General features: G+C 44.7%; 1 long non-coding RNA gene across 1 annotated transcript in view; it reads left to right on the top strand.

Moving 5' to 3' along the window:
- The window catches only part of LOC123789395 (uncharacterized), a 361,018-nt gene that overhangs the window by 184,074 nt on the left and 158,334 nt on the right, over nucleotides 1–18,610 (top strand). The window contains exon 3 of the long non-coding RNA XR_015724054.1: nucleotides 16,211–16,322. This is a non-coding gene — a long non-coding RNA (uncharacterized LOC123789395). The remainder of the gene's footprint in view (nucleotides 1–16,210; nucleotides 16,323–18,610) is intronic.

The raw sequence follows: 18,610 nt of genomic DNA, 5'->3' as shown, positions 1-18,610 counted from the left end.
GTGATTTTGACTGGCTAGCTGGCGCTGTGGCCAGCTTGGGCTAGGGGTCCCAAAGCACTCTGTGCTGTAGCAGCCCTGGTGGGCTAGCCAGAGCTAAAGTGGGTATGGGCTGGGGTGGTCCTGGGACTGTCTGTGCAGAGGGCACTTTAGTAGGACAGCTGAAGCTGAAGTGGGTGCAAACGAGGGTGTCCACAGGTGTTCCATGCAGGGGTGCCCGAGCAGCCAAGGTGGGCACGGGGCTGGGGAATCCTGGGATGCTCCGTGCATGGGATCATCTGACCAGTCCTCTGGAGCCAAAGCAAATGGGGGCTTGGAGATCCCCAGGGCACTCTGCACCTAAGCTACCCTGATGAGTTGTCTGGAGCCAAAGTGGTACAGGCCTGGAGTGCTTCAGGGCTCTTTCTGCCTCTGTCACTTCAGAGAGGAGGCTACAGCTGTAGTGAGGGCTGACCAGAGGTGTCTTGGTGTGTGCTGCTCCAGGGCCACCTTGATAGGGTCACTGGAGTTGGTGTGGGCTAGAGGTCTGGAGCTGCTCAGATGGTAGGCTGGCTAGGATGCCAGGACCCTCATTCCATCTGCACTGTCAAGGTGGAGGGGGAACATAAGCCATGATGCTTGTCAGCCTCTCCAACCCAGAGAGAACCCCCCACTTTTTGGCACAATTTAGGGCTGGATCCTTCATACTCTAGTTGGCCTTTAAACCCACGGCAATTTTTCTGTGTCCTAGAGCAGAGGAATCAGCTCACAGTCCCTCAGGTCTATCCCTCCGCAGTGCAGTTTGCCACATGGGGTGAGGGAGCTGGGAGTTCTGTTTGTTACTGTGTCTCTGTCTCTATTGCTCTTCTTTATGTGGTCTCTGTATCTTTTGTTGTACGGATGCTTTCAGTCAGCCCTCAGTTCTTCAGGAAGAATTGCTCTATAAATAGGTATAGATTTGGTGTGTCTGTGAAGAAAGTGAGTTCACGGTCTTCCTATGTTACCATCTAGGACCTTTCCTTTTCCAACTCTTGAAAAGTGTTGTGGAGTCCATTGCCAAGACAATAGCTGCCCAACAAAAATCCTTAGACCCTGGCCGAAGTTGTCGATAATAACAGTGCTAATTATCTCTCAGCTGAGTGAGGATTGTCTCTGCTCTGCTAACATCAACTATTACACCTGGTTTAGCACTCTGGGGAAGTTGAAACGCAGTTACATAAGATCACTGAGCAAACCATTTGGTATAAAAATGACTCCTTCAGTGGCAGCTCCTTTGACTTACTTGATTTTGATTGTTTTGGGTCTTGGGGACCATGGCTCCAAAGGGTATTTCAAACATTGAAAGTTATCCTACTTATAATAATCATAGTAGTCTCCCTAGCACATGGTACTCTCTCAAAGGTTTTCAGTACATCTTCACAGTTACTAACCACCCAGCAAATGCTCTCCCTAAGGCTGGACGATCAGAAAAGGAATGAAGAGAATGATCAACCTAAAAAATTGTGAACATGAAGTCATGGTCTGTGAATGGCACAGAGATTAAGCAAAACAAAAGAACGACGACAAAAGGCCGTGACCTGTGCGTACCACACAGAAGATTTAAAGAAAATACGGAGTACTTCAGGGAGTGCTGTTAATGCCTTAAAATTTTTTCATATCTCTCAGTTTAGCTGAGAATCTAGTCAAAAGAGGAAACTGTTAAAAAAGAGACTACAGGCCCAAAATGGAGTCCCTTATGCCAAGCTTTACTCAGCAAATTGGAAATTCAGCCTCTCCTGGAATGTGACCTTTAACCGACCAATCCAGAATTACCTGATCAGCACTAGGGAGGAAATTCACCCAATACACCCTTTCCACCCCCCTTAGGAGGAAGGTGCTTGAAACCATGCACTCTAATAAACTTTTCCCAGCCCCTTTCTGCCTTTAAAAACTTTCCCTTTCTACAGCTCTTCAGAGCTCTTTTCTGTTGGCTAGATGGGAGGCTGCCCAATTTATGAATCATCGAATAAAGCCAATTAGGTCTTCAAATTTACTCAGTTGAATTTCTTTAACACCCAGATCAAGTCATGTTGGGACTGAGCTTTTGCACCGCAGAAAGGCAAGTCCTCGGCAAACTTGAGAGTGGGCCAGCTGGAAAGATGAGCTCACAGCTTCCCAACCGTAATAGAGACACCATGGGAGGTCCCTCCCACCTCAAACTGCCGCAAAATTCTGCTGATTCATCCTCAGACAGGGGAATTCTTAACAGAGGAGGGGGATGGGTTCACTGGAAACACCCTAGACTGTGTGATACAGACAGGAAGCTGGGCCCAGCAGAGCTCCAGGACTGTGGCCTGCATGCAGGCTTTGTTCAGGTGAGAGGACTCTGGTGCCGTTTAACTCTGAAATCGAGATAAAGAACTGAGGGGTGAACCCACTGGTCTTGCTACATTTTGCTGTATTCATTCCCATTGATAAACCTATTTTATCAAGTAGGCTATTACTTTGAGAAGAAAGAGATTCCTGTGGGTTAACTGTAAATTTAGTTTAGGGCTTCTTAGTAGGGTCCAGAGGAAGAACAACACCTAGCTATTGAAAATGCGGATTTCCCCCTCGCAAGCTGGTTGACTCTCTGGGGATTTCCACCTCAGAAGCTGCTTCCCCGGAGAACTTTAGCCTGGGGAGGGAGGTGCCCCTCACCGCACAACATGACACATGTGAAAACATTGGGTAGTATTTCTTGGTTTTATTTTTCTCCAGGAAGAAAGCCTGAATTAGAGATTTGTGGTGGGAAGATGGAGCTGATGATTCCCAGCAATTTAAAGCACCACTCAGCACCAGCTAACTGGTGGTTATCAGCTTTTCCTCGCAACTGTCTGTCCTTCAGGATTCAACTTCCTTCTTCTCTTCTGAGTGTGGGCTCGTCCCTTTCGTGGACTATGAGTCAGTGAGGTCAGGCTCGTTCTTGAGCAGTGTCCCCCAGTGGCTAAAATAGAATTAGCTCAGTACGCATTTGTGAAATGAGCAGAGCAGGTGAATGAATGAGTTAATGAGTGAATTCCTGCCCTTATCGTGATCTCTCGAAATTGCTCATTTTCTTGTCTGTCTTGCTAACTCAACTGAACATTGTCTTAGGGCAGCTGTTTGCCTTGTTCACCAGTGCCAAGGGTAGTGCCTGACCAAAGTATTTAAAATATGGAAAGGAGGAAGGGACAGGGGAATCCCGTTCCTCTAAAGGTTTGTCTCACAGTTGGGGAGGTCAGATGAACACATAGGGAATAATCTGAGAACCATAAGCAGCTAAGCTGATAGCTGTGACATTCAGAGAGCACAAGATGCCCTGAGGAGATACGACACAACTTGGAGAGGGACTATCCGGGGACTGGGAGGACCAGAAAGCTCTGCCCCAGAAGAACCAGCCAGGGGGACAGACTACGTGAGCAGAGTTTGGTGCGGACAGCATTGGGAGTTTGGAAATTTCTGAAAGGAATGCAAGTGTTGCTGATTGCTGATCAAAGGTGATTGGCTTTAGGTTACAGACACCAAATGATTGAGTGAGAGCCCTAGGACCCTTTTTTCCAGCCTCATTGCCTGGAGCTGGGCTACGGTGAAAGCAGGTGGAATTAGGCCCCCCAGACAAGTCTGTCTTAACAGGCAGGACAACAGTAGTCACAACTTTTTTGTTAAACCCACTCCCCACTCTCTAATCTTTAGGCACTTGACGAGAGCTTTGCGTGAAAGGTTCACTCAGAACAGATGTAACAGTATGTATGTGGCAGGAGAATCCACTAGACTTCTCTTGGATCAGAATCCCTTGTTAAGTGATAGAATACAAACCCAAAGGGAACCCTAGGCCTGGAATGCTCTTCAGAGAAAGTTAGGCTACTGTACCCATTAATTTGCTGTTCCTAAATCAAGCTAGTGAGGGGATGTCTAGTCAATTCATATATACTTAAGTTTCACTAATGAAACCACATTTCTGATTCCCTTCTTGTTAGCCACCTCTCCTCCTGGTGTGTATTTACACAGAGAACATTGGAGAGCTAACCTCAAATGCTAATCCCCTTGCAAAGTTTATTTCTGATTAGGGCTCTTTAAATGATAATTAACCATCTCTCAGATTTGAATTAGAACTAACGTACCCACCTATATGTGACACAACGCATATCCTAAAGTATTTAAAAGTAATTTACAGACAGCATAACACAGAATTATGATAATTTCCAAGCTTAGGGAGACTTGGCGTTATCGTACGTTGCGGACGGGGTCTTCTCGGGCAATAAGAAGAGAATGGCACCTGAGTGCAGAGGCTCCAAAACCTGATTCAGCCTCAGATGTATCAGGAATCTCCTGTTTCACAGCCATCATCCTCTTAGTTCCTGCCCTATCATCTTATGTCCTGAATTATTTTAATAGCTCCCTAACCAAACCCCCAGCCTCACATACTTCTCTCATCACTCTCCTCTCTCCCTGCGTCAGATCCATTCTGTTCGTAATCATCAGTGCATTCTCTCTGAAACACAACCTACTATGAAACTTGGTGGTTTAAAACGTTGTCAGTGGCTTACCCACTCTCTACCGAGTGAACTCCAAACCTCTTACCTGCTTAGCTTCGCTTCAGCGCCCTCTGTAATTTACCCTTTGAAGAGTCACCTCCTGCCACCTCCTGCTTTGCTTTTGGCACTGGGATTAATGTAGAATGCTTTAGGGTTGCTGTCCTGCCTGCTTTATCTTGTTCATGTCTCAGTACCTTTGCTTCAGATGTTCTGTCTTCTTCCCATTCACCCAACCCCATGTAACCTGCCCCTCCTTATCCTGTGACAGCTTCTCAGGGTATAAGAGTAATATACGGAAATCAGTTGCACATAAATGAGCACTGGAACATTGAGAATTGAATTAATTGGGACAGAATTGTTTATAATAGCATCAAAAAACCTAAAGTGCTTAGCGATACATTTAACAAAATATAGTTGATCCTTGGACAGCGTGGTTTTGAGCTGCACAGGTCTACTTAAATGCGGAACTTTGTTGATAAGTACAGTACTGTAAATGTATTTTATCTTCCTTATGATTTTCCTAACCTTTTCTCCAGTTCAGTGTAAGAATACGGTATATAATACATACGGCATACCACACGTGTGCTAATCAACTGCTTATGTTACCAGTAAGGCTACTCTAGTCAACAGGAGGCTGTTAGTAGCTAAGTTTGGGCGAAGTCAAAAGTTATGCATTTATTTTGGCACTCCTCACCCCCACATTGTTCAAGGACCAACTGTATATGCAAGTCTTACATGTTAGTAATTAAACAACTTTGATAAGAAAAAAAAACACAACTAAATGCAGAGAGATCCTATGGTCATGAATTAGAAGACCCAATATTGTTAAGATGTATTTCTCCCAAATTGAGCTATAGATTGCAGTCCCAGTCAAAATCCCAGCAGGTTTTTTTTTTTTTTCTATTTTGGCAAACTTGATCCTAAAGTGTATATGGAAAGTCAATAGTTCTAGAATAGCCAAACAATTTTGAAAAAGAAGGACAAAGTTGGAAGGCTCACACAACCTGATTTCAGGACTTACTGGAAAGCTATAGTAATGAGGACAGTGTGGCTTGGGCCTAAGAATAGACGTATAATCCAGTGGAGCAGAATTGAGGGTCCAGAAATAGGCCTTCATATATACAGTCAATTGATTTTGACAAATGTGACAAGATAATTCAAAGGAGAAGGAATAGTCTTTTCAATGAATAATGCTGGAATAATTGGACATCCAAATGTAACAAATAAAATGACACTGTACTATTACTTCACACCATAAATCAACTCAAATTCGGTTATAAACCTAAATGTAACCTAAAACTATACAATTTCTAAAAGAGAAAATAGAAGAGTATCTTTATGATTTTTGTGCTAGGCAAAAAACTCCTTAAAGAGGACACAAAAAGCACAAACTATGACATTTTTAAAAATTGCTAAAACTATCAAAATTAAAATGTTCTATTCAAAAGCCATTGTATGTCAAGATACAATATCTATCAAGGTAGGTAGGTAGGTAGGTGGGTAGATATAAACATTTATTACAGGAAATTGGCTGTCACGCAATTAAGAAGGCTGAGAGGTTCCATGGGCTGCACTCTGAAGTCTGGAGATCAGAAAAGCTAGTGGTATGATTCAGTACCAAATCCAAAAATGTCTGAGAACCAGGAGAGCTGAAGGTGGAGATTGCTGTCCAGCTTGAAGACAGAACCAAGAGCACCAAGGCAGAAGAAGATCGATGCCTCAGCTCAAGCAATCAGACATAAAGAGAAAAGGGTGAATTCCTCCTTTTTCTGCCTTTTCTCCTGTTTCGGCCCTCAGTGGGTTGGATGATGCCCACCCACAATGAAGAGAGCAGTTTATTCTACTGAATCCACCAACTCAGAAGCTAGTCTCATCTGGAAATGTCCTTATAGACACACCCAGAAATAATACTTAATCTTAAAATCCAATCGGTTCACACATAAAATTAACCATCCAGGCACTGTTAAGAAAATGAAAGGACAAGTCATAATCAGAGTGAAAATATTTGCACAGCAAACATCTGGTGTGAAGGACTTGTGTCCAGAATACATAACTCTCAGAAGGGAAATAATTAAAAATTGGGCAAAAGATTTGAACAGACACTTTACCAAAAGAGATGTAGGAAAAAAAACATGAACATGTTCGATATCATCAGTCATTAGGGAACTGCAAATTAAGACCACAATGAGGTGCAAGAGTATACCTGTTAGAATAAAGGGAAAAACTGAGGATACCAAATGTCAGTTGAGGATACAGAGCACCTGGGACTCTCGTAAGTTGCTGTTGGGAACACAAAATGGTACAGCCACTTTTGAAAACAGATGAGCAGTTTCTTATAAAGTTAAATATCTACTTCCCATAAGACCCAGCAAACTTACTCGGGTAATTAAGATCAATAAAAACGTACGTTCCAACAAAAACCTGTTCGTAAATGTTTGTAGCAGTTTTATTCATTATCATCAAAAACTGGAAATAACCGAAGTGAACCTCAACTGATGAATAGATGAACTTGTAAAATACTGTACAGTAAAAAGGAATGAAACGGTGATACATAGAACAACATGACTGAATTCCAGATGGATTATGGTTAAGTGAATAAAATCAGACTCTAAAGTCTACTTACTTCATGGTATTCTGGTAAAGGCAAAACCAAACAAAAAATCAGAGCAGTGGTTAACAGGAGCTAGTAGAGGTAGTAAAGGGCTAATTAGAAAGAAATACAGGGAAATTGGGGAAAACGATGGAACTGTACATATCTTCATTGTGGTGATGATTATACTACTGAATACATTTGTCAAATAGAATCATACAGTAAAAGATTGGATTTTACTGTATGTAAATTATGTCTCAATAATTTCTTAAAAAGAATTTGAGAATATTTAAGAATTTTTAGTACTATCAAGACCTCAGTGATTCCACTTCAACCCTTCGTTAACTTCCAATTAACTTCCAAAATTCCTTTGAACTTGTTGGAAGTGCCCATTTTCTAATGATTATTTTGTTGATACTCATTTTACTGTGGTCTGCAAAGGAGAAAATGCAAAAAGTATTCTCTCATCCTTGTCTTCTTTTTTCTTTTCCTCTCTTTATATCTCCCTCTTTCTTGAGTAAAAGTATACCTTCATATGTTGCTGGCAGTCGGTCTGGAGATAGATTTATGTCCCCGTTGAAAAGTTGGTCCTTGTGAGCCTGATTCTATGGAGCTGCAAGGCCACATTGTGTTGGAAACTCTAGGGTGAGCTTTAATTGCTCAAGTATCTGTTTCTGGAGGTTCCATAATTCATATGGAGGCTTCCAGATCTTTCCCGGTATGCTGTCAAAAGCTTCCCTGTTTCCTCTGGCAAACGTGCGCCTGGGCACCAAATCTCACTTATATAAAATATGGAAATTAAAGGCGGCCCTGGGCATCCAGGATACGGTTGTGTAACTGCAGTCTTGGCTAATAGGGGCTAAAATCAGAAAAGCCTTATAATAGGCAGGTAAAAGAAGAAGATACAAGTTTGATATCCTTGGAGGGCACCGTTGTTTCTCTTGGAACTTGAGTTGCTGAAAAATTTCTTTCTCTCTCATCCTTTTTCAGTGGACATTTTCAAACACTTACAAAAGTAGACAGAATAGTTTGACTTCCATGTAACTATCACCCAGCTTCAAAAACTATCAGTTTATGACCAACCTTGTTTCCACTATACTCCTACTCACCCCTTACCTTAGGTTATTTGACAGCAAATTCCAGATATCATATCATATTTGTTCTGTCAGTATTTCAGTATGTATGTATCTCTAAAATATGGCTATTGGAAATTTTTCCAGTTTGCTTCTGTGTGCCTTTTATATGCCCCATCGTTATGGTGGGTGGTTTTTGAGTATTCCCTTGCTTCGTGGGTCTATAAGATACTCCAAGTACATTTTTATATTTCCTGCCCAGTCCTAGGAGTAGCCATTTCTCCAAGGAGCCCTGGTTCCTTTTATTAGAGAAGGGTTTTAGAAATCAAAATTTGGACTCTATGAGTGCTCATTGTTCTAGGCCCTCTCAGCTGACCAAGAAAATATATGTGTATATACTTACCTGCATATATATGCATATCAATAAATATTTCTGTATGTAACCATGTGTATCTGTGTTAAACTAAACATGAGTTCATACTTATGTCTTCAATTTTAATCTGTTAGCACCAGGATCATTCTGGCCACCTTCCCTTGCTTATCTATAAATTCTCACTTCAACAGTGAGAAACCTGGCTCTTACCACCCACTGTCCATTTTTTTAATTGTGTAATTCCAGAATACACGTGTTGTAGGATCAGAATTGTTAAGGAAACAACTTTATCCACTAGAATACAGTGCTTATGTGCAGTTTCTTTTGCCTTTAGTCTTGTAGACTCCACTCATTTCCAAAGTCATTTAGGTAATGTGGCACTTAGGTTAAGGATACTGTATGACCCACCCCATTCCACTCAGGTATTTACCCAAGAGAAATATAATCATATGTTCATACAAAGACTTATATACAATGCCCATAGCTTCTTTATTTTTAATAGCCAAAAACTAAAACAACCCCAAATGTCTGTAGGTAGAAAAACGGATAAACAAATTTGATATAACCAAATAATGAGATACTATTCAGCAGTAAAAAGGAACAAATTACTAATACATGCATGATACATATGAATCTCTAAATGATTACATGAGTGAAAGAAGCCAGACACAATCAATATATATAAAACACTCAAAAATGTAAACTAATCTATAATGACAGCTGATCTCTGGTGACCTGGGGATGGAAGAGTTTGGGGGAGAGGCAGAAAAGAGAGATTATAAAAGGAGATGATGAGGGATGATGGGTATGTTCACTCTGTTGACTGTGGTGATCATTTCATGGGAGAAAACATGGCAGAGTTATCCAGTTGTACAGTTTAAATATGTGCAGTTTACTATATGCTCCTTTCACCCCAATAAAAAAGTCTATGCCTAATACTCTTTATCCTTTTTCATTCTAGAGAAGTGCTTCTCAAACTTTGGACTCAGATATTTATTTTATTCTCTGTGTTATAATCTATCAACATTTATTCTGTTGCTCAAATTATCCCAGGTTTCACCATTCAGAAGAGCCACTTGAATGTGGCCAGCATGTCCTTTTCACACGTCCCTGTCATTGTTTGTTCATGTCTTGTGTTCATTTTTCTCTCAAGTTTTTGGCCTTTTGTCCCTTACTGTCCAAGAGGTATTAAGAGTTATTAACCCTTTGTCTGTGATAGATGTGACAGAATCTTCCTTTGAGTTTTATACTATATGAATATAATACTTATTTTAGAAATTTTTAAAAATACGCAGGAACATGTTTTGTAGGAACTGAAAAGAAGAAAAAATATGTCAAGTTGTAGGTTGGGAGTGATTTCACTTCAGTTTTTAGTCAGCACCACTTTGGGTCCTTCTGGCCCGCCCTTCCTCTTAGGAACCCTGCAAGTGAAGCTAGCGTGTGCCAGCCGGGAGGCTTGCCGGATGGCCGGGTGTGAGCACCTGGAGGTGAGCCCTGGCTCTTGCTCTCACTTTGCCTCTTTTTTTACATGTGCCTGTGCAGTGGCACGAGGTCCAGGAAATAAACAGCGAATGACAAGCATGACTTACTTTCCCTCCCTGTGGCCTCCCCATGCTCCAGCAAAAATTGTGAGAATGTTGCTCTTGGAGGCCCGTCAGAACTTCTTTTCTAAATATAAATGCAGAGACACTAAAAATAAGCAGTGGTAAGGTGACTTTCATTTGTTCCTGGAATGTCCGTACACCAGGGATATAATCTTAGCTGTCAAGGAGCCAGAAAGGAACAGGTAGCCGTCCACTTGTAACTGGACTTCTGAGAGTGAGAACAGACACTGGGGGGGGGGGGTGGTTGCTGGAATATTTTGATTTTTTTCTTGAATTGCATTGAAGGCAGGGCAGCAGGGAAATAGTGATCCCGTCATAATTTCGAAGCAGCGTCCTTAGCCAGCATGGTCCACGGGAAAGGAATGGAGGTTAGGGGAGCCCACCCCAGCAAACCAGGGTGGAGAGAAAGCAGCGGTAACTCTCTGAATCATCACGTGAGAAACAAGGCAGTTGAACAGTGCAGAGTGCACAGAATCAAGAGTCAACCAGGAGAGACATGCACCCAGCATGGTGTCTGTCCCATAGGATGCCATGAATCTGTGCTTGAATAAAGGAATTAAAAGGTATCCTGTACCACCTTGTGTTGTTCTTAGAGGTCCAAAGGCTGGTGTTATATGCTGTAAGAGTCAGATGAGAAAGGCAGGGCAGGGAATGAAGGGCAGCAAGACTCCTAAACAGAAACTCTGAGGTAGGCAGCCCTGGAAGTACAGCCAGCAGGTGGGACTTAGGACAGGGTCTGCCGGTAAAAACTGCACGAAATACGATGGCCAGCAGTGGCAGCAGATAATCCAAGGCGTACCTGCGATGCAGGGCCCACACCTGCAGACAAGGTCCAGCCCTGCCAACACCTGTCCGCACTGTCTGACAGAGCAGAAATCACACTTACTGCAGTATAGAACCCAAGTTATATATCCAGTTATCAGGCGATGTTATCTGCCCATACAAAGGATGTAGCTACAACACTTCCGTGGCCTCCGTGCTGCTGTACGAAATAACTTCCCTCAGCTACTTCTGGCCTTTCCACTCTTCCGAACAAGTGCATCCTATACAACCAAGTGCAGACATTTCTCTGGGAAGAGTGCGTTCTCGTGCTCTTCCATGCCTTTCTTTATTTTGTTCAGTGTGCCTGTGATACCATTCCTTTACTGATTCATGTGTTCACTCCAGAACAAATCTATTGATTTATTCGCCAATTAAGATTGATTTTTCAATTTGCTAGTTGATTGATGGATTGCCAATTATGTTCTAGTCACTGTACTGGATGCCAGGGATGTTGTGGTAACCAAAACTGATGTGATACCTGCCCTCTTGGGAGAGAGAGACAATAAACTTATAGAAACAAATATTTACTTACACACTGTGGGACGTGCTAAGAAGGAAATGACTGTGTTAGCAGAGAAAACACCCAATGGGACTGACTGTAGAGAGTGATGAGGAGAGGCCTCCTGGCCACCTGCCCTGTGAAGCATTTCCTCAGCAGCCCACACCCCGCCCCCACTCAATCAGTCACTCCTTCCTGCGCTCCAAAGTCATTTGCTTCTACTTTTGACTTGACGCCTCTCTTTCACAGTTAGTTGTTTCTGTATCTAAGGCTCTACTTAGACTGTTAGTTCTCTCGCTGCAAAGAGCGTAGAGCGCAGAGCAGATGGAATCTGGGAGTCCGTGAACCTAAGTGTGAATTACAGTCCTCCCTGTAAATACTGGGACACTTGGAGAGTCATCCGAGCTCGTGATTTTAGTCCAGGTTCCGCGGAAGCAGAGCCGGAGGTATAAAGGCTGTGTCCAGGTCGTTTATTTGGGAAGAAACTGCAAGGAGTAGAAGTGAGGGCTGGACAGTGAAAGGGAGAAGAAGGAAGAGCCAACACAAGGATGTGTTATTGAGTTGGCCACTGCTGCAAGCAATGGACCCCTAAACCTTGGGAGGAGCCCTTTAAAATGGTTCTCTGATGACAGAGGGAACCCACATGAGCACAGAACCCCCCTTCATTCCTGAGTTTGACAGTATTTCAGCCTCCCCGTAGATGCAGCAGGCTGCCCATCTGAGATGTCAGAGACACTCCAGGGCAGGAAGCAGGAGTGCACACACGAGGACAGATGCCGTCCAGTCGTACCTGAGTGAAGCTGGACAGTCGCTCACAGAGCTGGCTGATGAGGCAGTGACTGGAGTGAGGGGTATGATGGGAGGGTTTTTAAAGTTGAGGCGTCTGATACCCTCGTCGGGAAAACAGATGCAGTAGCAACGCCCACCTTTCCGGCACGGGGAAGTTAAATGAGATGCCCCATGTGGCAGTGGCAGTATCTGGGCAACACCTGGGCAAGTACTAGCCACTGTTGCGTCACAGCAATCTTCAGTCTATGACCTCAGGAAACACTTGGTACACAATTAAAAACAAATGTGAACTGGGTGTTATACGCAAGTAATGAATCATGGAACGTTACATCAAAAACTAGGGATGTACTGTATGGTGACTAACATAATATAATAAAAAAATATTAAAAACAATGTGAGTTACGTGAATAAGGAAGGGGAGTGAGGGAGCAAACACAGAGGTATCCCAGGCTCTTTTCTCAAGGTTCCTACCCATGTACGATTGAAAAACTACATTTCCCTCACTCAGTCTAGGTTTATTCCCCATTCAGTTAGATGTGAACGAAGTAAATGGTGGAAGAAGAGATACTTTTGGAACAGCTACCTTGAAGAATTTATTGAGGCCGTGCCCTTAAGAGAAGAGAGCTGGGGAAGGGTTTATTTGCCTATGGAATGTGACCTCATTAATGGGCTTAATTTCCTTTGGTTTTGCCCAGTGTCTGACAAAAATATCCAAACAGAGTTTGAGTGAGAAATCATTCAGAATTAGAAGATAGGGTTCTCTCTGTCTTAAAAGCTTCTAAACCCCGGGGAGAGCAGGGGACATCACATTCAGTCATAAACCATAAAGCAGGGCTAGCATGTTGACAGAGTCCGTCGTCACACATGGTAGCAGATTAACTGGATTGAACTCAACGCAGAGCCAGCCAGGGAGGATTTCATTTCATTACAGGCTGCTTCATTTCCATTAGCACTTGCAGGTCCGGTGATAGGTAGGGCCAGTCAGTGTCAGGCAGTGGGGCTGCAGGGGTAGTGAGGGTGACAGACAAGAAAATTAGCAGTGAGGGCAAGTGTCATAAATGCTGTCAAGAGAGCTGCACAGAGGTGTTAACGGAGTGCGGAATATGGGTACGAGTAAAGGGCACCTAAGTCATCTTGCAGGAGAAGAGAGAAGGGCCAAGGTTGTTTTCCAAAAAGAAGAGATACTTCGCCTACGCCTTGGTGGAGGAATAGACCTTAGTTGGATGGTGTAAAGGGGAGAGGTCATTTTAGGCAGAGAGAATAACCTGGGATAAGCCCCAGGGGTGGGAGGGAGCATGGTGCTTTGGAGGGATTGCAAGAGGGTCAGCGTTCAGGAGCAAGGCGAACACGCAGGATGTGGTGAGCAATGCGGCTGCAGGAATTAGTGGGGGCAGGGTCCTATGGAGCCTTCTGTGTCACACTGGTGTATTGAACTTGCCTGAGGGGAAGAGGTAAGTCACAGAAGGATTTTAAGCAGTGGGATGATGCAATCCTACCAGTGCTTTCTAGAAGGATACCTCTGCCCGTGGTGTGAGAGTGGAAGAAAAAGCAGGATGGGATATGTGTGCATGCACGGAGCTCAGTTTGCTGAGTCGGGGGTAGAGGATAAATGACCTGTGGCAGTACAGTAGCGATAGAGAAGAGGTGAGAGATTCCTAACGGGGAACCAATGTGCTGGTGACCCCATTGTTTGAATGTGGAAGACAAGGGAGGAGATGGGCCAGGTGGATGATTGTGTCATTTGGAAGAGAAAGGAAAGAAGTTCATGGAGAAGGTAGAGCAGAATTGGAAGAAGAGTCGAAATATGGTTGGAGGAGAAATCTACTTGGAATGTTTTATTTTTCTGTATTTATCTTTGGGACATGGGAATCCTTTTATAAAATTTCTGCATATGAAAAATAGTATGGTCCTCAAAGGTGAGGACCTCCCATATGGTTGTGTGGCCTATGTCCTGCAAAAGGGTGTCTGGCCAATGAGGGTAAGTGGGGCTGACATGTGGTCTATACACACTCCTTAGGTGTGTCTGGCCAGGGGTATGTCTGCCTGGAGGCAGGGGCACGTGTGCTGGATGCTTTCTAGATCCGGTTCCCGCCCTTCACTCTCCTCTGTTCCCTGGGTGGCTGGCCGGCATGGACTGCATTCCTTGACCCCACCTTCTGGCTGGTTCTGTAGGCACTGGTCGGATCAAAGGGAAGAGTTTCAATTTCTCTCAGCTCCCTCTCTACTAGGTGGCTATCGATGGTCACAGCTCGCATAACTACAGCTCCTGTCGTGTTTTGAGCACAGGGTTCTCTCCTCTTGCCCCTCAAGGATGGAATGGTAGTGACTTCCCACCATTGCTAGCCCCAGAGTGCTGTGCCGTTTCTTGTGGATTTCCCTAAATCCTGCCCACACCTTTTTAAATGGTGTGTTCCTTACACTCTCCTCAATCATTCAGTTTCAAGTTGTCTTTGGCTTCTTGCCAGAACCAGAACTGATTCAGAATATTTTTCTGATTAACACAAAACAACATCTTCCTTCACTTATCCGTGCACCTGTGGAGCAATGATTGTCATAGGAGCCCCTGTTTCTCATTCTTACAAAGGTGCTGTATTAGCAAGGGGGTGCCTACAGATTCTGAAACCAGGAAGCTTTAATCCATCAGGAAAGTAGGTCCAGACTAGCTTTTCAGTCTGATGCAAAGTTTGAGTTGGAAAGGAAGACGGAAGATAGTAGCTGTCTGAGTCCATGCAGGCTGCTACAACAAAGTGCCAGGGACTAGGTGGCTTAGACACAACAGAAATTTGTTTCTCACGGTTCTGGAGGCTGGAAGCCCAAGATGAAGGTGTCAGTAGGCTGGGGTTTGCTAAGAACCCTCTTCCTGGGGCACCCAAGTGGCTCAGTCAGTTAAGCGGCTGCCTTCAGCTCGGGTTGTGATCCCAGGGTTCCAGGATTGAGTCCCGTATTGGGCTCGCTGCTCAGCAGGGAGCCTGCTTCTCCCTTTCCTCCCCTGCTCCTGCTCTGTCGCTCATTCTCTCTATCTCAAATAAATTAAAATCTTGGGGGGGGGGGAAGAACCTTCTTCCTGATTTATAGAATCAGGAAGAAACTTCTGTGTACTCGCATGGTAGAAGGGGCCTGGGATCTCGGGGGGCCTCTTTTATAAGGCCACTAATCCCATTTGTGTGGGCTCTACCTTCAGACCTAAGCACCTCCCAAAGGTCCCACCTTCTAATACCATAATCTTTAAGGGCTGGGGTTTCTACATATGAATTCAACATTAAAAGCCAAGCAATGGGGAAGAACAACATGCTCAGAGTCCGCAGACCCTGGGGAGAAGCACTGTGGGCTGTCAAATCAGGTATCATCCATCCACCAAGCCTGCCTTGAGAATTGGGAGTTGGCTCTTAGGAATTATTTGGGTGGGGGTAGAACATTAGATGTCAACCTCCACTCTACCAAGGAGAACTCCTCCCGTTTTCCAGGTCTCTCCCTTCCTTTCCCCTACCCTGGCCAAATAAAACTCCTCCTAATTTTCTTTAATGCTGGAATCACGTATAAGAGAGTATCTTCCTTAAACTTCAACAAGATACTGATCCTCACTCCCCCAGTGCAATAGAGATAGAGAAATTGTTATTTATAAATGTTTTTTTAATGTGCCTATTTAGAACCAATTATTTGTTCATTCACCAGCAGCTGTCGAACACCACCTAACCCTGGATGCCCTTCTCTGTTCTCCAGTGGCCCTCTGACCTCTTCCTAAAGGAAAGGGGATGAGGCCTGCAAGGGCTGCAGCAGGATGGGTGAATGCAAAGCCAGAATAAGTAAAGGGTGGGCGGAGGAGAGGCAGGGTGGGGCCATCCTCCGACCCTTCCCCTGGTGGCAGCCAGGCTAGGGCCGGGTGTGAAGATCTTCCCGGGAAGGCGCACGTTCTCCGTGTTCACGTTCACTTACGATCTTATACCGACAGCTCTGCATGTGTGGAGTGGGCCAGGCTGGAGGCCTGCATGTTTCCAGATTCTTGACCGAGCTGTATATGGAAGCCTGAGATCTTCCAAACCTGAAGCAGAAGGTCAAAGGAGGTAAGCAGCTTGTTCTCCAGGCCTTTCTGTACTCAGTAACGAGATGACTCATCTCACCACAAAGACTGACAAAGAGGGCCTCATTGGGTCCTCCTCTTCTCTGACTCTTTCCGAGCCTTACATGGGTGGCGCTGTGCCAGTTTGGGGTTGCTAAGCTGTGGGGCAGTGTTGAAGAGGCTCTGGCATCTCAAATTCGTTGCTTGAATATCTGAACCCTTATTCCAGGAAGTCACAGAACTTCCAAGCAGCATATATGAAATTATGCTTGAAAAAAAAAAAAAATCATTGCCATTTGATGATCTGGGGAAATCCCAGAACAAGTATCAAGGCTGTCTTACCAGAGTGATAAATTGACAAGTGGTGAAAGCTTGCTCCTGTTTGCCTGCCTTCCCCAGGATTTCTTGAGAATCAGGCATGAGCAGAGGGCCTTACTCAACCTTAGCGAGCTTTAGGCCTCCTATTTGCTTGTGGTTTTTTTTTTTTCTTTTCTACACCTAGCTATTGATACTTACACCGAAGTGGTGGGATCTCCCCTCTTCTCTTTCTCTGCCTTCCCCACCCTGCCATGACTGAATGAGAGAGTTTAGAACTGGGATTAAGATCTGCTTTCCCAAGTCTTGAACTTTTTAAAATTTTCTATTTTTCTTTTCCCTCTCTTCCTTTCTCACTCTTTTGTTCATTAATTTTTCCAATTATTCATCTGTTACAATGTATCTGGAGTCTGGGCCTAAGCTAATGAGCACCCCTTTCACCATTAGGATTTAGACTTAAGTCTGAGGATGCCTGGATGATGTGTACCATGGGCCTATGTTCCTGAGGGACAGCAGTCTCCCAGAAAGACTCACTCCCCAGGAAGACAAAGGGGAGGACACCTACTTAAAATTCAGTGGCAACAGACCAGGACTAGGGTGTGCTTTGGGGTGGTCCTGGTGGGATTTTGGAAACAGCATAGTGACTGTCACTCAGATGTCTTCTGGCCTAGCACCCCAGAACTTGTGCCTGAGTCCGAAGCTGAGGATGTTGGAATAAAAGCACGAGTAAAAACTAAAAGACCTATTCACTCAGACACCCCAAGTTTACAGAAAGCAGCAGCAGCAGCTGCCACAGCAGCCACAGCAGCCCAGAGCCAGGCAGATGTTAGCCTGTGTCCACCTGGGCAGGCCCCGCTTTGGCTTGGGCCGTGGTGGACACAAGCATGGAGGTGACGCCTCGAAAGGCCACTTTCAGTGTCAGCAGCAGTGGAGACAGCCCAGTAAGCACCAGCAGGTGAGGAAGAAAGTGACAGGTGCCACATGTAGTGGCAGGGCTGTCATGCCCAGTATCTGTAAGAAAATCCCTGAAGAATCCCGGACTTGGCGATAAGCTTGATGTAAGGCTGTGTGGTGGGGGTATCCACAGAGCACATTTGGTAAACCCGGAGAACACTCTTTCGTGTCTCTTGTACTGAAGGTCCAGCTCCAGCAGCTGAGCTCGGGGGACACAGCTTGTTACACATCCTTAAAGCCAACTTAGCTCCAAGAAGGCCTTGCAGGAGCCTTACATGAAAGCCTCAGGTGTGAAAGGGCTAATTTTTCAAAATGAAAGTAAAAGAACCGTAGTCAAGAAATAAAGACTAGAAGGAAGGGAAGAAAAGAGATGTTGCATTAGAAAACCTAGTCAAGCAAATGTTCTTGCTTGACTTGAAACCCTTATCTCTTTTGGGTTTCATTCTTGACAGTGCAAACTCTGTGCCCAATCAAGATGCAAACAAAGGGAAATTCGGTTATTCAGGCAGAGATGCTTTTATCCCCCCCAAATGGATTACTAGGCCCAAAGTTTCTGCGGGTTCCCCGCTGAGCAAGGAGCCCGATGCGGGGCTCGATCCCAGAACCCTGGGCTCATGACCTGAGCTGAAGGCAGGCACTTAACTGACTGAGCCACCCAGGCACCTCCCGTGGTTTCTATAGTTCTGTGTGGTTAGAGAGCTACCTGGAGTCGTTGAACTTAGTTTCAGTAGGTTGTTGGGAAACTCTGATGATTACATTCCTGCCCCAGTGCCACAAACAACTCTAAAATTCAGCAAACCAAGTGCCAAGCTGGGGTTACACGTGTCCCTGAGGGAGCTGGAAACCCCTGTATTCGTGGCCAGTGCTCGTACCTGTCTGCCTCCTTTCCTCCTCACAGTGGTGCGGGTAGATGGGAGGACAGGTGCAGTGATCTCCACCGCACAGGTGAGACCACAAGGCAGAGAGGGCCAGGGCCACACTTGTGTGCAGGGCCAGCATTTGGACATACCCTCCACCTCTGTG

The sequence above is a fragment of the Ursus americanus genome, chromosome 3, assembly GCF_024610735.1.
Source record: "Ursus americanus isolate L20-20 chromosome 3, mUrsAme1.1.p, whole genome shotgun sequence".
NCBI classification, from domain to species: Eukaryota; Metazoa; Chordata; class Mammalia; order Carnivora; family Ursidae; genus Ursus; species Ursus americanus.
Note: the sequence above shows the minus strand (reverse complement) of the source record. Positions and strands in the feature narration are given on the sequence as shown.